Source organism: Carassius auratus, chromosome 26, assembly GCF_003368295.1.
Source record: "Carassius auratus strain Wakin chromosome 26, ASM336829v1, whole genome shotgun sequence".
NCBI classification, from domain to species: domain Eukaryota; kingdom Metazoa; phylum Chordata; class Actinopteri; order Cypriniformes; family Cyprinidae; genus Carassius; species Carassius auratus.
Genome location: NC_039268.1, coordinates 17,928,543 through 17,954,368, shown reverse-complemented (window position 1 = coordinate 17,954,368; position 25,826 = coordinate 17,928,543). Strand labels below are relative to the sequence as shown.

Here is a 25,826-nt window from a genome sequence, read left to right as displayed (position 1 = left end):
TAGAAAATGATTTTAGATTCCATACAATTGCATTGAAATTTTCAATACATTCTTTTATGTTCCACTGAAGTAAGAATACAGGTTTGTAACAAAATGAAAGTGAATGCATTAAAGTTAAATGTAGCCTATAACATACATACATACAGCCTATAACAAATCTGCTGGAGCAGATTCTGAGCAGGATTACAGATGACTTCCAGTATCTGCTAAAGCTGTACTCCCCGAAGTTTTAAATGAAAGCCATTATCATGAGCCTCGATGTTTACTTTGTTAAAAATCTGTCAGCGTCAAATTGAAAGAAGTGAAGGAAATTAAGACCAACTCTGCTGTAACAAGTTAATCTTCTTGCTAGAACATTGTCAAGTTGTCATCTCTTGAGCAACAGCCAGCAAGCATCATCTAAGCAATACAAGAAGATTCACTCAACACTGCATTAGGATAATTGATGATGGATATTATTATGAGAAATGCTTCAGACTAAGTGGGATAAAAGGGCAGTAACAAAGATTGAGCAAGGGTGCAGACGATAACAGCAATGGAGAAGCAGCTGGCTCAGTTCAAGCTTGAATAAACACATTGGAGAAGCAGGTGCATGAAATAGATCACAGTGATAGTTGGAAAAATAAAAGGAGACAATGAGGATGGCGCAAAGACTGAAAAACATTTCATCATAGTCTAGTTCCCAAGATTGGATTGAGAAATTTTCACGACTGAGAATCAGATTTTGGATGGGACTCCACATTAAAATACTTGTGTTACTATTTAGCAGTGCCACTGACTAAATCTACAGTCCAAAATATACCATGTGACCAGTGTACTTCAACTTCAAAGGACTCTGAACCAGTTGTGTTCAGTGAATCAAATACACTTATGAATCATTTAGAGTGGAAACAGAATCTGACTCACTTACTAAATCAAATGATGTCTGGATTTAAATCTGAAATCTGATTTATGCTGTCTGTCTGTCTATACAAAATGCAAAAAAATTGTTTTACTCCAGTAAAGAAATTACTTAATTTGACTGAAATTACCTGAATAATTGGGCAATGTAATTTTTCAGGGTTAGATCTGGTAAAATCATTTCCATTTCATTTAAATAAAACCTCTGAAAAACACACCAAAAAAAGAAAGAGCAAAAAAGCTTGTGGCCTTCCTGGGTCCAAGAGGTTCTGGAGCATATGGTGAGAACTGAAAAATTCAAAGGTTATGTGAGTAATCAAGAGGCAGACACGGGCCCTAGTGGACACAGTTTATAAAGGAATCCAACTATTCACACTAAAACATACATTTCCTCTCCATTTAAAGGGATAGACAACCAACAAATGACAACTCTGACTACTCAGCCTCGAGATTTTCTTCTCTTCCAAGCAAGGTTTCTAGCAGGTTGTATTAATTCTGTAGTTCAATTTAAATAAATAAACTGAAAGAAAAACAGATGGGTGAATGAATAAACCAAAAATAAATAAAAACAGAAAAGCATCATTAAATGATCAAAATCAATTACACGGTTGATCTATTTATGATGTGCCAAATAATTATTTTCTTACATAAAATCTCTAAATCAAAACACATTTAATTTATCATATGGCTATATATAGTGTACAGTTATATGGATTAGTGTGTTTTTTTGGAGTTTGACAGCTGCTGTCATCACCATGTGTGTAAAACACAAGTATGGATGTTCTGCTAAATCTAAATCTTCTTTTGTGTTCCTCTGAGAAATAAAATCCTACGTGCTGAGGAACATTAGGGTGAGTGGATGACAGCTGATTTTGGTGGGATATTTTCACACTTTATTTTGATTGTATGTAAGAATATATCCACATGTGAACCAAAAACAGCACTCACAACTGAATCCAGCTAATTTGGCATAGTTAAAACACCTGCATAATCATGCAGATTAAGCATCTCCCTTTTGTAATCGTCCTGCCAAATCAGTTGAAAACTCACTATGCAGGGCCACAGCAAATAATTATTAGACCTACATGGTGGAGAAGTGAACATAACCCAAAATGTTTGCTTGGCAGTCCCACCAACATTTTTTTTTTAAATATATTTATTAATATTTCATAATAGTGTTTTTTAAGAGTATGTTGAAAAACATGCCTGGGAAACATTTTCATTCAGAAATAGTTGTAATTACAAAGAAACCATGAGTAACACTGAATTAAATATTACATTTTGAATGCAGACTTCAAAAAATTTGATTGTGCATTGTGGTTCTGCCTTTCTTTTCTTTTATGGAGAGAAGCAAATGTTAGCAGAGATAACTACGGCACGGTTTCAAAGAAGGCAGCCTGCATTAATCCCCTTTTTCTCTCTATCTCTTTCTCTCCTTTTTATTTGACCTCACTGGCGGCACTGTCTCCCTTTCTCTCTCTTTCTCTGTCTCCTGTCATTACTTTGTGCCTTGCTTTCACCAAAGGTTCGTCTAGAGTCCTGCTGGCCAAAATCTATGAAAGGCGCCCAGCTTATGCAGCCTATTTCATTCCTTCTACAGGGCAAAACAGTATAATTTTTTTCATCTCCCTCTGCCAACATTTCTACTAGGACCACCATAAAAACACTGCATATTTAGCATGTATTATATTTTACAAACATTATTTTTATACTTATGAAATGTGAAGTTTCATTTACAAAAAATACAGCAAGGCTTAAAACAAATGTGCATGATCATCAGACGTGGGATGTAGTGACAGCAGCCACAGTTGTGACAGTTGTGTCAACTGGCCTAAAACACTGTCACACTGCCCCCAGGCCAGCGGACCATCATTACTGTTGAGCTATGCTCTGTGAATCTCTCTTCCTCTCACATAGAAACACATGGTCAGAGCCATAATTCAGAAATACTGGGTTTTCTGATTCACCAAAAAGGCTACTATTGAATATAGTATCTATTGTTATATTAGTATATTATATAAGTCCAATTATAATGTTAATCAAGTCTTCTTGAATCAGAAAGTCCAAAACAATATAAATTATTCTAATATGCTGATAAAAGTTGTTTCATCATTTATTAAATTTGCACTGTTATTAAACTGAACTGAATCAACACTGAACCGTCTATAGCTGAATAATGACACTACTTTTTTTAACTGCTTTAAAGCAGAATTTGGATTGTGTCATATTTGGCGTTTGCATTAATGATTCTGTTATTTAGCTCTTTAATACTGTGAAGCTGTTTTTAAAGGTGATTTGAATAGACTAGCCAAAAACAATTTCTAAATAACAATTTGGTTAGTAGTTAAGTGGTTAATTTTTTTTCACTCCGTCTTGGTGACATCAAAAAAAAAAAAAACAGTTTTACAGAATTGTTGACGATAGAAAATTGACCTAAATTTGGTCTAAATGTGCACTGACAATAATTAAACCAATAACATGTTTTAAAAGTAGTAAACAGGATCAATTCTGAATTAATGTTTACATTTGTATTAAGATGCGTTTTGGTCGATTGGATCACATTGAAGACACATACCCATTTACACCTGGTGTTTTAATCCGTCTCTTTTGTCCACTTTCAACCTCTTCTGACCATATTACCCCCAGTGATGCTAATTATGTCAAGAAGCGGGTAAATGGGTGGATTCTCCAGTCTGCGTCAAAAACACAGGGGATGGGCTAAAGTTATCCCGCACTAATATTACTTCTGCTTGTACTTACTGCTTTTGTTTATTTTCGTGTTATAGGAAAATAATACTTCTGATTCAGCCTGTCAAAGTTTAAATCCCGTCTGATGAGCGCATCCTTGTACGTCTTGCAACAATTACATATTAGGTCAGTAGGCAGAGAGTAGGTGGTCTTTTTTGGTTAAACAAAGCAATTAATGTATACAAAAAGTAGTATAACGATTGCTTTTATATTATTAGTAATAGAAATGCAAACATTATAACACTTTCGCATTTGCCGTCAGCACTAAGCAGATATGTATTTATTTAATTTAAACAAATCTTTGAATGCCTAATTAACATTTAATTTCACAAACCTTGCAAACTTAGTCGAATACAGCTGTGAGATCTTGTGAAGTGCACTGTAAAAAGTGCTACACCCACACAGTAGGTTTTATATATTTTAAATAGTTGTAATCTAGTTTATTTTATTTGTTTTATACTAAAAAGTATAAATATACTTCCTCTTTACTTAAAATATATCACTTTTTACATAACAATATATTTTAAGTAAAACAATAGCAATTTATTTGGGTAGCTTTTTGTATGAGTTTGTTGTGTACAAGAAATGTTATAAAAGTGAGTTGAAATACACAATTTATTTGAGCAGCTGTCGATGTGGCATGTGTGTTCATCAAACTTAAATATTTGAAATAAAAAACACATAAAAATTAAGTTGGATTTATCCCTTTTTCACTGGCGGGGACTTTCCAAGGCAGATGCTTCCTCGGCACTTCAACTGTTTGAAAGCTGCAGCGGATCTAAATTTCACAGACTGATTAACACGGTAAGATGTGCAAGTTTTGGCAATTTATTAGTGATGTAAAGTCACGAAAAATCGTTCACTCAACTAGGAAGCTAAAGTAAGGTTTGCAAATTGTGCTGTATAGCTAGCTATCCTGCACACATGGCAAGCTAAGTTGGCTACACAGTGCTAAGCAGTGAAGTCTTGTATGCAACGATCAGAAGACAACAGCAGTTAAGACAGTGTTGTTAATATGAAATTAAACAAGTGCTTTAGTAATGCCTATTATGTTTTAAGACTACTTTGGCTTTAATTTTACCAATAATATCACTTTTAATCGTTAGTTAGCGTTAACTTACCCTGTTAACTGCCATTCACATTTTTGAACATAGACTTGAAAGTGCATGATCCAAACCTATAATTCACGACTGAAAACATTTTGTAACATGATTTTGATGTACAAATGTTAACTAAAGTGTGATGGAGAAAAAGGCAACAAAGAAGACATATATATATATATATATATATATATATATATATATATATATATATTTCAAAGTGCTGTGTACTGTAAATAAAGGTGACTTGACTTATTTAATTTCATCTTAATAACACAGTCTCCGGTGGGGCATGCAGCTGTCGTGGGGTCCTCGTGTTATCAGCAGCAGAGTTGTAAGTGCATTTGATAGCACTGGCTCAAAACCATAAAACTATTTTTAACCTGTTACTTAAATATTTTACATTTACCACTTGTTTTTAAACTTATTCTAACATGCATATTTTTTCTGTCTTTAGGTAACCAAGCGTTTTTGTTACCTGGGGTCTTCAGATACAGGTAAGAAAAACTTCAGAATAGATACAGTTAAAGCTATAATTATTCCCAGGTAAGTAAAACATAGGTAAAATTGCAAACAATAGTGTTGGCTCCATACAATTACATTTCTGAAATAGGTTTTATGTACCAACCACCAATAGAAGGCAGATATGATCACCTTTCTGCCTCCTTCTACTACTGCACTAATAGAAGCTTGATTCATACTGATAAATACAGCCTACATGGTCAGTTAAATCTCAATTTTGTGAGATGCTGGTGATAGTGTGAGATCTTGTACAGTACAGTGGTAGTGGTGTATGTATAGTGCAACCTTTTACATCAATTGCATGGTTGAAATACAGAGGTTCTCTAATTTGTGATACTTTCATCAGGCAGTGAATTTTGATCAGATTTTACTTGTTGACAGGATCCGTCTGGCTATGTGGAGAAAAGGAGAGAAGTGGTACTGAGATGCCTGATTGAGTACATATGGGAGGGAAAGGAAGACCTCATCAGTGTCCACCATGTATGTACTGGGCTTAAAGCTACTTATCTAATTTCTGTCTGTATGTTATTACTATTGTGATGATATGGGGTAATTACTTTGTTCTTGAAATATATTTAATACAGTAATGTGATGACCAATAAGGTACAGGCAAGGAAAATTGCATTGTTTTATTGAAATGTATCCTTTGAACCAGAAAAGACAACACTCATGCTACAGTAGATCATGATAGTATAGTACCAACACTCTATGACATTGTCATGGTAGACTTCACTATGGTCACATGCTCTAGTCAAAGTATCCATCTAGTATCCATCACCTTAAGCAACTAAAAAGTACAACTTTGACTTTGTGTCGTATCTGTCTTCTACCAGTCTGCTAAATTCATCTCAATACCTGTTTGTCTGACCAAACTCTTGATTCTTTTTTGTCTCCCCAATAGAGTCATGATGAAACAGAGGTGCACGCTGAGCTTGGCAGTTCCCCACTGAAAATATACACGTGCCATCAGCCAAACACGATTGGGATTATCACAGTAGAAGGACAGCCCATGGTCAGAGGTGTGCCAAACCTGTAGAAAACCTCCTGTTTGGACTTGTCTATGCCCACAACCTCTAATATCACTCAAATCTGGTGTATACTTCTGAGATATATCACAGGCTCTTTGTGGGATTGGACCCTATGCATACTTTTGTATGTTTTGTAGGCACTGTTAAAAGTGACACTAGTTGACATTGAATAAATGTTATTGTCTTTAATCTGTCTTCCCATCTTTTTCTTCTTCAATTGAATTTGTAATTGTTATTGATAAAGTCTGTTTATGTAAAGTGATTTACTGTACTGCTTAGAATATAGACATTTAGATGTATTTTCTGAGGTAATAGCCAGGACTTAATTAAAATGTTTATTCACATTTGATTAGGTTAAATTTACTATGAGCATAAAGTTCATAAAACCTAACTAAAATGAGTACAGGTTACTTGTAGCAACACATAAATACGTTACATATACCAAGAAAATTAGGTTTATCTAACTGACTAATATAGCACTTATTAGTTAACTCAACTTGATTTTGTTGTGTTTGAATTAAGTAATTTTACAGAGTTTATTATACTTGAAAAAGGCTGCAAGTTGACTCAACTTAAAACATCCAATGCAGCCACTTGCCTCACTTTTTATAAGTTTGATCTAGGTATTACTTTTTACAGTGTGTGCATTTTTATCCAGCAAGATAATGTGTTCTCTGTGCCACTTTCGGTCTGTGTGAATTGAATGCCTTAAAATTTAAACTCGTGTTTTAAAATTATGCTTTGCCCACTGTTATATTCATGTCATTTTCTCTGTGTGCTGTATGTAAAATGAGGTGCAGCTGATTGAGCCGCAGCCGGAGCAACGCAGCGCTCAGCTGATCTTGCAGTTGCTCAGTGTCCATGCTCAGCGTCTTCGTAGACAACTCCCTCAAAACAGCACCGCCGATCCCACCCTCGTCGCCAGTATTTTGTAGCACACTTGAAGGAATGAACAAGCATGTGTTTTGGTTGGGTTCTTTTATTCAGCCAGCATCATTCGCAACAGCTCCGTACCACACAGTACAACATAACTCAATACTGATAGTCTCGTTAAAACCTCGCGTGAACTAACTTTTCTTTTTTAGGTTTTTCTCCTGAACACTTAAATAACCATTATTAATAAAATAACTGAAATTACAAAAACTATTACATGGGGGGGGGGTCTAGCTTTTAACTCACAATTATCTTATAACAATTATACTATTCTATCAATGTATATTCTAGATTTCCCCACAGTTACCCTAGCTTTATTTGGAAAAATATAATTCCCAATGCACAGAAACTTCCCAGAATACTGAGTGTACTGTTGGTTACAGTGTTTACTTCCTTATTAATTATATTTTTATTAAATATTTATTTTTGAAAATTACTTTGCCATCTAAAGTATGTTTATTTTACACATGTATTTTTTAATTTTCTTAAATATGAATCTCTCTCTCTCTCTCCGTCTCTCTCTTTATATATATATAAATTTATATATTAGTGGTGGGCATAGATACATTTTTTTTCTAGATTAAAATGGCTCATTCGAATTCTGCCGAAGGCATTCAGAGTATGTATGCTACCCAAATAAAACTGACAAACAGTAAGTCTTTGAGAAGGGGTTTATCAAGCTAGGTGGTGCATTAGAAAAGCGGCTCATCTCCTGTTTCCAAAATGCATCACAAAGTGCTTGAAAAAGCTGTAAACTAATTTCACATTGCACAAAGTGCATACAACCTTACGCCTGTTTCACACATACTCCGTCTGCAGTGCGTATTCATTGCATATTTTTTTACACACCCATGTTAACGGATTCCAGTTGCGTTCCAGGAGCATTGCATCTGCAGCAGTGCAGCGATCATTTATGTACCGAGTAGCGAACTGCAAACTGGTCTTTTGTGAAAGCACATCGAGTCCGTGCTGCACCACATACGTAATAATAATAATAATAATAATTCCTTACATTTATATAGCGCTTTTCTAGACACTCAAAGTGCTTACATGGTCAGGGGGTATCTCCTCATCCACCACCAGTGTGCAGCATCCACCTGGATGATGCGACGGCAGCCATAGTGCGCCAGAACGCCCACCACACACCAGCTTACTGATTGAGAGGAGACAGAGTGATGAAGCCAATCAGCAGATATGGGGATTGTTAGGAGGCCATGATGGTCAGAGGCCAATGGGCGAATTTAGCCAGGATGCCGGAGGTCACACCTCTACTCTTTGCAAAAGACATCCTGGGATTTTTAATGACCACAGAGAGTCAGGACCTCGGTTTGACGTCTCATCCGAAGGACGGTGCTTGTTGACAGTATAGTGTCCCCATCACTACTACGTAAAGCACAAGGACTGCATACGCACTTCAGACGGAGTATGTGTGAAACAGGCGTGAGCAGGGCTGTAGCTGGGGTCAGCGAGGTTGTACCAGTGGGCCCTGTTTGAAATTGTTTAATTTGTATGTTCGTTTATTTTTATTTATTTGTGTTATTTACACAATGTTTAAGTTTTTTTCAAGTTTGTAGGTGTCAAGGTACAGAAACCAAATAATTAAATGTAAAATAGCACTGGATAGTCTTCAATGTAAAAATGAAATATACAATCAAACCTACATTTATTCGGACACCTTCAACATTTCTCACATTATTACAGTTTTGCTATATATATAAAAAATTATATCTGGTGTCTGAATAATTTTTGGTTTGACTGTTAAAACTACAAAGTAATTCAGTCAAGAGCAGTGAGTGATTTTCATTTTCTTGGATTAACATAACTGCAGCCAGTAGCTAAATTAGACGCGGTCACTTTAAGAGACGATGAACGCATCCAATATAATACACATCCCATTTTTTTCCTCAACTGTTTACTTTCACTTAAGAAACAACTGACAGCTTTTTCGAGCATAATTTCCAACATATTTGGACATATTTTGTATGTATTTGTCGGCACAAGAGCAAAAATAAGCAATTTCGTTGTTCAAGTGTTTTTAGACACCTTTCTCTGCGTGAGCCCTGAACACCAGAACACCGCGAGTACTGAATTGGCCTCTTTCACATCTTTTTGTTTGTTCAAACTGCGATTTGTATTTGTTCGTTCAGTTGCAGGAGGGACTTCAAGGAGAACTTCGCAGAAGAGAGCTCGGTTTAGTGTCGACAAAATCGGTTGACCAAAGATTAAAGTGCAGTGGTGGGGAGAGAGGGGCACAAAGAAACACTTTATGACTTTTTATGAGTTTGTGTAAATCCACATCGGGTTCAGAATATATATATTTTTTTATCCACACACTTGTCTATTAAAAATATGTTGCTTTGTTTCATAATTACCCTATTTTTCGGACTATAAGTCGCACCTGAGTATAAGTCGCATCAGTCCAAAAATACGTCATGACGAGGAAAAAAACATATATAAGTCGCACTGGACTATAAGTCACAATTATTTAGAACCAAGAGAAAATATTAACGCCTACAGCCACGAGAGGGCGCTCTGTGTTTTCAGTGTAGACTACAGGAGCACTGAGCAGCATAATGCGCCCTCTCGCAGCTGGAGACAGTAATGTTTTCTATTGGTTCATTTCTCTTGGTTCATTTCCCTCAGTTCATGTCAAATTAATTTGGATAAATAAGTCGCACCTGACTATAAGTCGCAGGACCAGCCAACTATGAAAAAAAGTGCGACTTAAAGACAGTATATATGTTTTTCTTTATTTACCCTCCAAAAATGAAAGTTAAATGTGACCACATGCCCCGTAGGTGGAGTACATTGTAACATCTGAGGGGCACGTTGTAACTTGAACATATGACAGATTAAAACGTTATACGTAAAAAAAAATATACAAGACAAACTAGAATATTTATGTAATAAATATATATTAAAAAAATGCCGATACTGATTATCGGCCGATATAATGCTATCATCTTTTTTTATTCCCTAATATCGGTATCGTATCAGCCCCAAAAAAACATATTGGTCGGATTCTAATAATACACATCCTAATAATTACATCTCATAATAGTTTCATCCTCCCTTCAATGCAAGTCCATCAGTGGAGTGGAACTCAGTAATGATCAATCGGTCTATGAAAGATACATATATAATCTGCGGGATTCTCAGTTCTTGTGAAGTACAAAATCTATGGTTTGTGTGTGTGAACATGAATGTGTTATTCTTAGAGCATCAAGACTCTGCTGATGGAGAGAAATAGCTGCTGCAGGGTACTCATGAATAAAACACCAAAGTTACTCAAGAGCATATCTATTCACACACACACACACACACATGCACACATACTAATCTAATGGGAGCTATATGACTTGATGGTTTACACACTTCTCACACACGCACCCAACACAGGGATGAAAAAAACTACTATGAGCTGAAAACAGCTTTGTCAGTACATACAAGTGGGTTTTTTTGGGGGGACGTAGCTGTTTTGCACATTGAATTATATTGTTAAATTTGTTCTTGAATGGCTTCTCTGGCCATTAACTTTGAATTTTCTCTAGCTCTCTTCTAGTGCAACATCGGGATGTCTGGATGTCGGTCCACACTAAGTGACCTCAAACTCACTAAATAATTCACTGGGCTCTGGGATGCATTGGAATGTTTTTGCAACTTGACAAATGTTGCCACTGCAGCTTCAAAGACAAACTGACACACTTCATAATGAAGTGGACCAAAACATCAGAGGCCAAGATTTGCAGTCACTTTTATTCTTTGACCAACACAATCATAGCAACTGCTAGGATCCAGAGAAATGGATCTCTGCACTGCAAATAATTTGGTTTATTCAGATTATCCAGAGCCCTTCAAGGTGCTTCAGAAATTCCTCCCCATGGGTAAACTCCAAACGGATTAGACATTAAAAGCATTATTTTCCTGCCATAACATCATACAGCATTGGAAAATTTAATCAGTGTCAAGTATAAAATTACAGACTGTCAAATACAGGTCATTTTAAACACTGTACTGTTCTAAATGCACATATGGAGCAAATAAAACAAAAAGCTTCTCAAATAGGTCACATGTTCATTTGGTGCGCAGTTACCCAGTTTAGTTATTGCATTATGAATTATGACTTTCTTTTTATGCATTCTGACCCCTGCAAACGCCTACACAAGAACTATACATGAGATTTAGAAGCAGGACTGATGAATAATGAACAATCCGCTTCCGACAACTCTATAGTTTCCCGTCTGGACCAAATGTACCAGCAAATGGGGATATACTTCTCTCATTAAACTACAAGTTCAGTCTTCTGTGCCGTATCTCAAATCCTGAAATCAAATTTCTGCACCATTTAGTGCATACCCTAAAGTTTTAACTTTTAGCTCTTTCCACTCAAGTACAAATTAGATTAGAAAAATCATATATGCAATGCAAATCAGACTCAAAAGGAATAATTACCTCTGTCAGCACTTCGTATTCACTTAATATTATTACTCAAACTTCTTATGGACTAATCTACAGAGTTCGTTTGTTAGCAGAATTAAGCAGATAATAATATCTTTAAATTGGTATTCTGAAAATATAAAGGCCCCATGCTGCAAGCCCCTCATATGCTAGATATGTAACCGGATCTAAAAGACACATAGGGTAACCCGTCAGTTTCCCGCTTTGCTTTCATCCTGTGGTACTAATGGCTCTAATGCTTTCATCTTCCACCTTGTGACATACAGAGATTGATGCACAATCCAAACAAAGGTTGTGCCAAAAGACCTTAGCTCAGAGCCGACCAGCCAATAGCAGCACAAGATGAAAGCAAAGGCAGGAACCTGACTAATTTTTGGAATTATGATTTCCTTTGACTTCTTTTAGACCAACTTGAAAAGTACCCCATTGTGCAGAGGATTTTGAAGTTTATCATTATCTTTATTGCTGGGAGATTATATGTTCAAAAACTTATTTAGCAGCGCTCTCTTGATCTGGATAATTTTAATAAAGTTTGAAAAACAATTTTTAGTGTACTGGAGAACACATTTATAATCTTAGAAATGTAAATGTAAAATAAAGTGTATATTAACCTAGATTAATCAATTCTGCCAAGGATTGTTCATTGATATTATACATTACCTAATTAATTGTTTAATATGAACCTTCTAAACATTTTATATATATATGATGTATATAATAGAAATCTAAAATTAACCTAATAAATTCTGCAAAAGCATTATTAATCGTTAGTTCATAGCATGCTATTTTGATATGTATCAAAATGATAACAAAGGTGTACACCATTACATTGCGTTTTCATTAAAATGTATTTTTTGACATTTAGCATAAACTGGAAATAACCTTATTTTAAGTCACAATTTTTTTCTACTTAAAACCAATATGAAGTCTATGAAGTCCACAGTGTCTTTCACTTGACCTTTAAAATGTCCCTCATCAAATATTCTCAATTGATTTTATGTTAACCTCGTAGCTTCCTTCAATAGCAATGATATTCAATCACTGTAAAATTATATTGATATATTGGAAAACATTTTGCATAGTATAATAAACACATTTATCCATCAAATATATTTGTACCACTAGAACAATGTCAGACTGACAGGGCTGTGTGTGTGACCTGAGCTAGGTGTGATCAATATTTCATGGGATTTTTGCAGTGACAGTAAGCATATCACTCTGGCACATGCTGCTGCCTTTCAATGTATTTGTACAGCATTGATAAGCACAGTGTGAGACCAGCCATTAGAACAAAGCCCTGCTGATGCTAAAACACACACTCCATTCGCTTTCTCTCAATCTGTTTTTCCTCTTTTCTTTTTCTTTTCACTCTGTCATACAAACACACACACAAAGCCATGCCATTACCGCACTGCTGGTTGCTGTATTATGCCTAAACACACCCAGCAGTGAGCCAAAGACTTATGCAAACACTGTTAGCATGTTAGAAAAATCATTTATGTTCATTTGCTATGGTATATTAATTTGTGTGCAAGAATAATTTGGTGAATAACAGTTTTCGTGAGCCCTCTGCATATGTAATATCCTTTTTAAATTCATGCTACTCTGCAGTAAAAAGAGGTCAGCTAGTGTTACCATCGGATGCTTGATGCAGAGACATCGCTGCTGACTGCACAACTGACAAATGTCTATCAAAAATGGTTTTGTTACTCTTCAGTGATTTGGATGGTTTGGAATCTGAATCTGAATGAATGTGAGCAGCTAAATCGCATAATGGTCTGCAGCAGTGATTCCCAAGCAGGGGGCACTTAAGCAGGATCCCGGGGGTCCTTGGAAAGATTTCAGTTTCAGATTGTTAAATCTATAAAACAGAAAATACAAAAAAAAACTATATGTTTTATTCAGTTCCTTAAGAAAAGAAAAAGGAAAAATTTGTGCAATGGGTGTAAGAGTATCTTTTTCACTAATAGGGCTGTGGGGGAACAAAAGACAAAAAAGATAAAGAAAAAATCTGTCTACACTATGTAAAATACAGTATTTTAGAATACAGTAGAATGTACTGTAAAAAAAATGCTTGTAATTTTTACAACAAGAGACTTGGAATGCTACAGTAAAAAGCTGTAAATTGGCTGTAAGTTAACTAAGTTTAACATAGAGGGTGAAAAAGTGTACCAGAGTTTAACACCATATTATATGTAAATTTTACTGTAAAATAATAGGCTAATAGGGTTAAATTGTTTTTACGTACATTTCACGTGACATTTTGAAGTGGAAAGACTGACAGCATTTTCTTGTAAAACAAACTTCAATAAACTTTGCTTTATTCACCACTTCAAATATAGTTTTTTTTTTCATAGTAAAAAATATTAATAACTGTATAATGAATATGGTGAAACGCATTCACATGACATTCCCAGAATGTATATTTTATTTCTTATTATTTTAGCTTTGCTACAGGTAATGTAGATTAAAGTGTTTTGGGTTACATTATCTTTTATTTAATTCATGTTTATTGCCTTATTTTATTGTTTTGTGTAAAGCTGATAATTTTTTTGTCTTTTTAAAACCCTGCTCTTCATCTATACACTATACATACAGTACTGGCTATGTTTTAAAGCAAACTAGAATTTCCCGTTTTATCACCTGCATTATTATAGTGTTTTTTTTTTTCTTGTCCATTTCAGGGTAAATAGTGTAAATATTTTTGCACATTAACATTACATTAATGAACTACACAGCTAAAAGTTGTAAAATATACAGGAACCAATATGCCATCCCATAAACACTGGAAACACTGTCACAGTATTTTTAGCGTGAATTTCTGACAACCAGAGCCGTCAGTTTTCTGTATTTAACAGGAAATTGAACTTTGAAGATTGAAAACAACACAGCATAGCTTACTGTTACACAGGAGAAGAGGAAAACAAATCACAACCAAATCTCTGTAATCTAGTGACAAATCAGAAAGGATTCCTGACAGAAAAATGAAACGGCTTTGACAATATACTCAAAAAAGAAAAAGAATAAAAGGGAGTGCTGTACATGCAGATCTACGTGGCACAGGTTTCACTGTCTTTGAGGACTGTCTAAAACATCCCTCAAAAGACGATTATGTAATGTAAATGGTTTACGGTGCACTGTGCTATAGAGGGACGAATGATATGGCTGAAAAAGTTCCCATGATGCCATGCGTATTTTGCTCACCCCCATGGGGGCTTCATAAAAAGATCAAACTATAAAAACCAACAAATTTTTCCCTCACTCAACCCTTCTTCTGCTATACATCTTTCACCGTGTCTTTCCCATGTGTGTGAGTTAAAAAGCTTTGAAACAGAAAAGCTCCCTGTGGTTTTTAACCTTTTCTGACTTAATAACTCTAATAAAGCAGGATTATGCAGTGTACATCCTTTGCACTGTAACGATTTTGATCTGTTGTTCCCACTGCTCTGAGAGCCCTTCGAGAGCAAGCGTGTGATTGCGAGCGCACGCGTGTTAGGATATTTGTGCACACGTTTCATATAATTTCTCCACAATCTTCACAGTAACAGCTGGGGTTACGTTGACAACACCCCATTACTGCTCCGGTAGCCTTGGCAACACCGTGGTGACACCACGCCGTCTGCCAGAGGTAAGAGAGGTGTTTAGTGCCGTGGACACAGAGCATTTAAATTCATCTCCCTCATCTCGCATCTGCCTTCTCTCAGCGCATTACTTTTATATAAATTAGATTCAATTCATTTTAGAGTTGAAAAATGTAATCAACTGTAAAATGGCCTTTGAGAGTCAATGTGAACGTGGGGCGATGTTATAAAGATGATGATGCTGCCGGTGTTCAGAGATCCTCCAATATTTATCATCTGGCCCTCGATCTATACGTCTTCATCTGCATCTCTCCCTCACTGCGGAGGAGAGTTGAACAGTCAAGCTTTATTCTGTCAGGCTGTAATTAGTTTTCAGATTCGATGACACTTCTTTTGTTTATTCATTCATTGCTGTGTCTTTTTCCACACTGAAGCCTGGCTTGGAGGAGTAACAGCCTTTATATCAGATGAGAAATAAAACCGTGTTTCATATTCTCAGAACGCTCCCTCACTTCTCTCTGAATTCTCCCCGCACCTTCTCTCTATTCTTCTCAAAGACTTTAACTTTTGTGTTTCCTTTCTTTTTTCCCCATCCCACTCTCCCTGTTGTCTTGTTCTGCAATTCCCTCCCTCTCTCCTTCCGTCCATATGTTTGTTGTGCTTTTCCTCTAAACTCTCGTTCAGATCTCTCTCATGGCCTCTCTTTGCTGATACTAATGTCTGTTTGCTGTTTTGTAACTTCCTGTAAATGAAGCCAATCTCCAGCAGATATAGGGCACTCAAGGAAATAAAGTCAGCAATTTAAGTTATCACTCTGAACTCTGGGGAGACGGTCAACTCGCTAATGCTATAGTCTGTCCTGCAATCAGACAATGGCTAATGCATCTGACATTTGTTCTGTCTGATCCTGCATGCATAATACCAGTAATAACGACAATCTGAAATGCAAAAGGAATAAAATATACCTGATTTGTGACCAAAACTGCAAAAAAATATTACTATACTACTACTACTACTACTGCTAAACAGAAAAGACATGGCAAATAACAAAAAAAAACATTAATAATAATAATAATAAAATAATTTTGCTTTATGGAGTTTTACAAGAGTTTATCCAAAAGTATATCCCTTTGCTGTCTAGAAAAAAAAAAAAAAGAAGATATTAACTAAATCTAATTTGTGATTTGTCTTTCCTACAGATGTTTTTCTGCACCATTTAACACTAATTTAGTCACATCCTCATGAACGTAGAGAGTTTTAAGCTTTCTCTTGGTAAAACAGAGATTAGAAACTCCCATCACTACTAATGCTAAAATCAAAGTCAAGCTAGTTTTTCCAAACACTTTGTTCAATACGTTCCCAACTCTTTTACTAAACAGAAATGACAAGGCAGATGTGATGTCTTGTAACACCTACTATGTAGAATCCATTTTCAAGAGCTGCACATCCTGTCTAAACCAGTCATAACATGACAGGTTTCCAGCAATAAGTAATATCTCTCTTCACTTAGAGTGAAAATGCTGCATGACTTGGCAAATCACAGCCAATCAGAAAATATTCCATGTTTAATATAAAATTATGTGGGCAGTGATTGTGAATCAGTAAGATTTTACTGTGTGCAGTGGTACCCAAAAGAGAAACTAACTTACCCCTTCACTTGACACGTCTAGCCAGGAGACGTAAAATACATATAGTATAAAATCACATGCAGCATATGTATATTGCTGTAGATTCCTGCTGTTAAAATGTGTCTTACAACAAAAACTAAAAGCACATAGGGTTCTGATAACTGCCTGCACTAAAATGTATTTAACAGCAATACAATTTTGGTTGGGTGTCAATATCCCTTGCATGAGGAGACAAGCAAATGAGCAAGCCAGTGGTCAACCATTAAAAATCCTTAAATGGCTGCTGTCTCTGGCCTAAAAATCTGCAACAAGTTTTGTAAATGGACTAGGGATCAGTCACTAATGAACTGTGTAATATTGTTGAGTCACTCATCCATAAAGGGAACTACACTTTACTTACAGTTATTCGGACTGAACATTGGTCTTCTTTGACATATTGCCTAGAGGAGTTGTTTAATTAGTGTAAGGAAGATGTATTATTTCTGGGGCACAGCTGGCTATTTAAAAACATCTGACAGAACCATATGACATTGTTCACATTTTTTCAAAGGTTCAGCTTGAATTTAGCAAAGAACTCCTTTCTAGGAATCATTCCTGGTCTAAATGATTCATTTACAAAAGGATCTGATCTGGTGTTTACAGGTTTATAATAGGGCTGTCACTGAAAAAATCATTTTCGATTTTTAAGACATAAGTGTTCATTGAATCGATTGTAAAATCGATTTTTCATGTCTAAAAAAAAACTGTTTCTTTTTCAACGTCAAATAACGGACGAATGCAAAGAGAGTGCTGGAAATGCATAAGTCAGCAATATTTCTTATTTATTGGCATGAAGTGCAGAATAACTAACAGCAACAGGAGTGCAACATTCTCAAAAAAAAATGTATATGCAGAGGGGACGGCTGCCATAACAAAAGAAAAACATCACTGCAGGCTTCAACCCAGCTGCATTTACGATTTAGGCAATTCAAAAATCTCCAAGATTATTTTAAATAATGATTCAATCCATTTCAAACAACTGTTCAAAAAAATTAAACTTTAAATGGACTTGAGAACAGAAAAATGTGTATTTTTTTATTTAACGTAACCGACACTTAGGCTAGGTGGCACTAGGCAGGCATAAGGAAATGCACCAAAAGGCTAGGACCATTACAAATTTATTGGACAGGAAAACAAGTCGATCAACATTTCAGGGTCCAGAGCAGAGCGTTTTTTATTCACTGAATGTCCAGCTGTTGAGAAGACCTGCTCCCACCGCACTGATGTCCCAGGGACACTCAGGTACAGCTGCGCAAGGTGGGGGTATTACCGGTCGCTGTCAGCATGCAATGGTCCTTTTCATAACTCAGAATCTCCTGTAACTAGATGTGCAAATGAGGCGAATTCGCGTCTACCGCGCCGCGAGACCTCCAGACGCACGTAAACGCGTCTTTACATTGACTTAACATTGAAATAATTCACGCCATTCTCTGTGAACGCAGAGAGATCACTTTCTACGTCACTGGGTCTTATAGGCATATAAAATTGCTGGTATTTTATATCTAGCTTTCGCAACGCATACTGCACTTTCGGAATTTTTTATTTTATTTTTCTGCTTGTTTGTGAGTTTTGTTACAGCTATATTTTTTAATTGTTTAATTCTTTTAAAATGAATAGTGTACATATTTGGTTAAAATCGATTCCCTATTTTCATTTTCGAAATGTTTTTTGGTTGGTCCGATCGATTGTGTAATCGATCTTTGAACTAAAAGAGACAGCCCTAGTTTGGAATGACATGAATATAGGATTACATACATTTTGACTGTCTACAGAGATGTTTGGACATTGAGACAAGACGCAAACTTACAATTTGAACCAAACGGAGAAGATATAATGCAATGTTATTTGTCTTTGCAAATTGTCTTTGTGTGTGGGGTTCAAAATGTTTTAAAGGCTTTCTTTTATTTTTAATATCCCTCGCTCTCTGTACTTGTTTGGTAGAGGTCAAACCAACTGTGTGATTGTAGGAGTCTTTTCATGAGTCACGCACTTTTAGATACAACAAATAAACTGGATACTGATTCATAATATTATACACATTTACCTATTTATTATTATACATTACATTCATGTTGCTAACTGAACAATTCAAACTATGGACATTCACATTCAGAAATCAATCAATATACATATGCATACACCATAAAGCATCACTACTAGTAGTCTTCATATGTTGGGCTAAGGTTTTTTTAAGCATTAAAATCCATTGTGTAATGTGTTGGTGCTACAGAGACAGATGAAACCACAAATCATGTTGCTTGCTAAGGAGAGGTGTGCAATTACATTTCTAAGTGAAACGATTTATGATTTTCGCCTAGAGCATGTTAAAACTGGTGTAAAAGTACCACAAATGTTCATTGAGGGAAAGAACCTGAGCCATTATCTATAGGTACTAGAACATCAGAGACTTTGGGGCAGTCTTTTTAGATTAGCAAACACCAGAAGACCATAGCAACTGCACAGAAACACACTAAAAACAACTCTGAACACATTAGCAACCACACAGCGATGTCCTGGCAATCATCCCAAACACCCTAGCAGACATTAAGATCTGGAATATCTAAGCCAGAGAATGTTCATTTTCACATTTCATTTTGAAGATATAGTTCACCCAAAAATCATATTTCTGTCATCATTTACTCACCCTCATATCTTTCTTTTTTCTGTTGAACACAAAGAAAATATTTGTAAAAAAAATTGTAACAGTTTTGACTTCCAAAAATTTTTTTTTTTTCAATAAAATAAAAAAAAATGCACTAAATGTTCCTCAAACGAAAATGTCATACAGGTTTGCATATTAGAACCATCCCTTTCATTTCTTCCCAGACATTTTCACATTCAGCAAATGCATTCTACCCTTAATGTCACTAGTGATTTTTTGAAAGACCCTGAGATAATCTCTCAATTAGTCTGCCTTTATTCTGCCTAATGTTCATCAGTGCCATATTAATCTTGAGGGTAGCTGGGATTAAATCCTTTGGGGAAGTTCAAATAAGATAAGATATGCACATTACCTTGTACATTTTAACCTAGACTCTGGTTGGAATCATGTTATGAATCAACTACTCCTAAGTTTCTTGGCAAAGCTTCTTTAATAGCTGAGCTTTAAAGAAAATACAATGTTTACCTTTGACAGAGTAAACTCAGCAGGAATGCTGGCAAAATGGCAGCTCTAATACTAATAAATGAAAAATTATCTTGTTCTGTAATGGAACAGAGCTACTGTATCTCCCTCTCCCAACCCTGATTTTTTGTTAGTGTGCGAGTGTGTTTATACTGCACACTTCCCACGCGCAGTGAGCCTATGACTTGCATAAGAGAACCTCACCTCTTTAAATCTCTCCTTCTCTCTCTTTCACACACACACAAACAGAGACACAAATACACAAATCAAACTCATACTAACCAGACTAATATTTCTTTAAAAGCCCCAAAATAAGACATTTTCCAAAAGGTTGGAAGCTGGAGAGCTAAATCTCACACAGCAATGTCAAAACCAAACCACCAGCACAAGATGGTGAGCAAACCATAATAAGCAATAAGCTTTAAATTCATGGTTCAGTTCAATAATAGCACATGCTGTGAACACAAAGCACTTCGGGTCATTTCTCAATTACAAATATTTTTGGCCTTTACAACTTTACAAACATATTGACCCAACAACACATGATGGACAATTTATCTACTTTTATAGAAAGGACAGATGAGAAGTATATATAAAAAGTATCTTAAAAAAGCCACATCACTATATAAAAATTATGTCAATGTTTGGCATCAGTAAAACATTCTATTTTGCACTTGTACTTCTATTAAGATAGGCTTACTAAATATTACAATTAAAAAAAAAAAAAAAACCCTATTCATCTGAATGATTTCTGAAGGATTATGTGACACTGAAGACTGTAGTAATGATGCTGAAAATTCAGCTTTGCCATCACAGGAATAAATTTAATATTAAAACATTAAAAAAGAAAACAGTTTAAATTTAAATAATATTTCACAATATTTCCATTCTTACTGCATTTTGATTAGTACATCACACTGCATAAGCACTTTCTAATATTCAATGTTAATTGCCGATATCCAATATTTTTCAACTCATTTTGGCCCATGGCCGATCCTGATGCCGATTCCTATACATTTCCTTTTGTAAACAACACCAAGTTTAAATTTTCAATTATTTGATTAGTTTTTAACAACTTATTTGTTAGAATTAAATAAACAATAATGAAGTTCTTTCATAATGACAGTACACTGAAGCTTTGAAAATAAATATTAATAATCTATATATCAAATCATTGCATATTTCTTTCCCCCAGAAAGATTCAGTAGTAACTGTTGATCATGGTAACATCCTTGCTGTCTATGAAGGGGTTTGGAATGACATGAGGGTGAGTAATTAATGACATAATTTTCATTTTTGGGTGAACTATCCCTTTAAGATGTGTGTAAAAATCTGTTCTGTTTTTGTGAAATTCAGATTTTTTTTTTTTTTTACTACCACCACATATTCCCACCACGTAATGGTTTTTATCTCTTATACTCTCAGACACAATACCCCATTCTCTGCCATTTTTCATTACCGGAGAGATGCTGACAGCCCTAACATCAGTGATTGACAGCAAAGAATAAACCACAACATTGTGCTAATGTCATACGCATGTCAATGACTTGCTCACTGCAGTTCATGCAGCAACAACTGAACTTTTTCGGAAAATGTTGTTGTGACTCTTGAAATTTAAAGGTAGTCACTTTCATTACACAGTAGATTTTTCTCTTTGTAATAGAATTGTGCATGAACATAATCTGACAAGGACTGACAACCATATTCTGTTGCCGTGTAAATATAGACATACAACACTCTCACTGTTCAATGACAAATATGTACATATATATGTATGTATGCTGTATATCTTCTTTAAATCTAATATGTTTTCTTTGCCCTTCTCAAAGGACTCTAGTACATAATGCAGCTGGACTGAGAAAGTCATCCGACTTCATAAATTCAAAAGAACATTTTACCTTTTGAACCCAGTTGGTAAAATGTCCACTTGTCAATAAAAAACAGATTTCTGCCTGAGGCATTGTGGGAAGACTCCATCTTTCTCTGGCTTCCTCTCCTTCTTTCTCTTGATCTCCTAAAGAAATTTAGAGGATACACACACACACACAAAAATCCTGTAGCTAGGGAGTCTCTTAACTATTCGGTTTAGTCACATAAGTCATTTTAATTTCATTTTGCTTTATTAATTAAAAAAATATATATGATTATTTATTTTAATGTGTTAATTTCGTGAAGGAAAACTATTGAGAAAACTGTTTGTTGACAAGCTTTTTTCCCATGACTAAAATGTGACGATGTTGAGACAGACGTCAATGAGGTCAATAGATGATAACTATCACCATGCAATTTTGTTGACTATAAAAGATGAAACTAAAATTTATTAAAAAAATAAATACTTTACCAAAAACAATTTTATTTTTGCCCAAAAGGAGACAAAATATTATTGCAAACTACTGTACACACATCTACTACATGAGCTTTTTGTGTGTGTAGCCAGATAAAAAGAGTTCAAATCTCTGAATCAGAGCTCCTCTGTTACAAGGATACATTTTCTGCCTGGTGATTTGCATATTTTTTGCAATCTGGCAACCATGCGCACACTCACTCTTCAATGCGGAAGTGCTGACGCCGATGATCTGAAAACACAGACAAATCAGCTGGAGTTTAACGTAGGGCTGGACGATTATGGCCTAAAATCAAAACCTCGATTAATTGAACATTATGGGCCCTATTTTAACGATCTGAAACGCAAGTGTCAAAGCGCGAAGCGCAAGTAAGTTTGTGGGCGGGTCTCGGCGCTGTTGCTATTTTCCCGGCGGGATAAATGGCTCTTGCGCCCGGCGCAAATCTAAAATGGGTTGGTCTGAAGTAGCTTCATTATTCATAGGTGTGGTTTGGGCGTAACATGAAATAAACCAATCAGAGCGTAAGTTCCATTATGGATTGCTATTATTATGGCGTATTTACCAGGCGCAAGCCAGGAGCGGTTCACAGCCGAGGAGACTGATGTTCTTGTAAGAGCAGTGAAAGACAGAGAAGTTGTGTTGTATGGGGATGGGAGAAACCCACCCAAAATAGCGTCGGTTAAACAGGCGTGGGAGGAAATAGCCACAATTGTTTCATCGATTTTTTTCCTGGTTCTTGACGGACAAACATATTTGTCAGATGTCCTTACATAGCCTATATGTCTTGCCACTATTGGGCAAACAGGTCTGATCCTTAATTACTACAATTAGCCTGAATAATTTGTAAGCTAGATTTATGCCTATTTTTTCACATCTTCGTGGCACACCACAATGATTTCCGTCATCTCATGTGTTAATATTTTTTTTTTAGTGTAACAGTTTATGATTTGCAAAAATAACTGTTGCATCTGTGTAGATTACATGAGCAAAGTGTATGCGCGTTGTGCACGCTATACATTATGGTCAAGCATGCGCCCTTAAAATAGCATAATGAACAACGCGCAACGCGCCACTGACTTTAGACTAGGTTTTTTCTGGTCAGTGGCGCAATTGTTTAATGCAACAGCAAAATAGCACCAGGGATTGTTTGCGCCGGAACACGCCTCCTTTTTTGCGCTGAACCGCCCAGGGAGCGCAAGTTCATTCACTAGTTTAGCGACGTGCTTCTGTGGAGGGAAAAGCGCGCTTTGCGCGGGTGCAAAATAGGAATGACACATGCGTCAGTGTACAAAGTCAATTGCGCTGGGTGCAAGATAGGGCCCCATATCTCGATTACGATTAATCTTTGATTCCGTAATCGGAATGATTCCGATTCTTATCGATTCCTAGTTTCGATTGCAATAAGATAAAAAATCCAATATAAAAAAAGTCAAACATTTAGACGTCAAATATTTTTACAAAGCATGCTGTTGCAGCTGAATAACATGAGCAAAACTAAGCAGCCTACAAAACACTGCAAGAGGAATTTTGCCTGTGATTAAAAAAAAAACTACCATGGCAAAAACAACTAGATTAATATAAATTTTAAATATTAAAGTGTTAAAGACAAGTAATACGATAGGTCACTAATAAGAAAGGAACAAACAAATCAATTAGCAATATCATAAATAAATACAACTTAACTAAGTTTCAGGTACAGAAACCGGCTTGAGTCTCGGTGCTGGCATGAGTTGTTATTGGGGGAGGAAGTTAATGAACAGTGGTCTCTTCCACCCTCAATACCCATGGCTGAAGTGCCCTTGAGCAAGGCACTGAACCCCCAGTTGCTCCCCGGGTGCTGTATATATAGCTGCCCACTGCTCCTGGTGTGTGTTCACAGTAGGTTCACTTCTCATTGCTGTGTGTGTGCACTTGGATGGGTTAAATGCAATGCACCAATTCTGAGTATGGGTTACCATACTTGGCAAATGTCACAACTAAAATGCTCTAAAAAAAAAAAACAGTACAAGGTTGACTAAATATGCTAATAATTAAAATGTCCAAAAATAACACTGCTTTATAGTTAAATAATAATAGTCTTATTGCTAAAATGTTACATTTGTATTTACTTAAACTAGTCTAAAATGCTGAGACTTTTAGTTGACTAAAACTTGACTAAAAAGAAAACAGTACATTTAACACAGAACTAAGTCTAAGGGGCCCATCATACATACGGCACCAGGCAAGACGCAAGTACTTTTTGATAGTTGCGCCACGTTGTTGAAAGAGCAAATGCATTTGCACCCATTCGTGCGCTCATGGGGGTGCTGGTCTGAAAACGTGGTGTTCAGGACTTTAGGCACATTGTTGGCGCGTTGCTATTTTGAGACAATTGAAATAGACTGTGCCATTGACCAACTAAAACCTGATGTAAAGTCTATGGTGCAGTATTTTCTTATTTAAAGATCACAAACATGAATCAAATGATTATTCAATTAAATGTTGAATAAGAAAAATTATATTGACTTCTAAAAGCATTTTTTGTCATGTCTATTTTATAATCTTTGTTTGGGAGCTTTTCTCAGGAAATACTAATATACACACAATACATTTTTGATTAGTTAATTGCCATATCAGGTCATAAATTGAATTATAATCTTTAATAACAACATATGAAAAAATCATCTATAACATTTACTACCTGTGGAGCAACAACTGTACAATTTACATGTCTAAATACATATTTATGTATGTGTCCTCTGATGTGCTACCGATCAGGCATGTGATGTGCTGATACTGATTGCATAATCATTAAACCTGTGTATCACCAGCAAAGTCACGATATGACACCTATCACAATACAGAGGCTAGGTTACGATACGTATTACGTTACAGGACTACACTGAACCTCAGTAGAATTAGTAGAAAGAGTAAAATAGTTGTTTATAAGCAGTTGACCTCTGCAATATGAAGGGCCTCCATAACTGTACCACAGTACAAAAATAGGTAATGGCATATGTTTAATGTTTACATTTGGCACTCCCCACCAGGTACATTCTGATTTTTTGCATTTAATTTTTAAACCCAGAAATAATAATTTACTAATTCTAATAAATTGATATTGTAATGTACTGATATTAATAAATAAAAAAAATATAATTGCACAAATGAATGCACGCTCTTCTTTTTAAAAATAAAATGAAAAGAAGAGATTAATTCTAAATTAATGAATTGTCTTCTGCATCTTACGCACACACATGTTCAGTCACTCACACAGATCACGCTTTGAGTGCAATCAGACATTCAGGAACAAACTTTTTAGCACTGCCCCGCATATTTTTATAAACTATAAATAGCTTAATCGCTAAAGAGCTACATCATCTTTCTCAAAATGGAGCTGGTAACATCATTGTTTCTAAAGGAATTAAAGCCACAGCTTTA

The 25,826-nt window shown here is 35.7% G+C and overlaps 1 protein-coding gene and 1 long non-coding RNA gene across 3 annotated transcripts in view; one reads left to right on the top strand and one right to left on the bottom strand.

Moving 5' to 3' along the window:
* Window positions 1-25,826, bottom strand: part of grin2ab (glutamate receptor, ionotropic, N-methyl D-aspartate 2A, b) — a 90,170-nt gene that overhangs the window by 44,359 nt on the left and 19,985 nt on the right. The window lies entirely within an intron of this gene.
* Window positions 4,130-6,487, top strand: LOC113044535 (uncharacterized). Its single transcript, XR_003275881.1, has 5 exons — window positions 4,130-4,452; window positions 5,028-5,082; window positions 5,206-5,245; window positions 5,652-5,750; window positions 6,172-6,487. It is a non-coding gene; the product is annotated as an uncharacterized LOC113044535 (long non-coding RNA).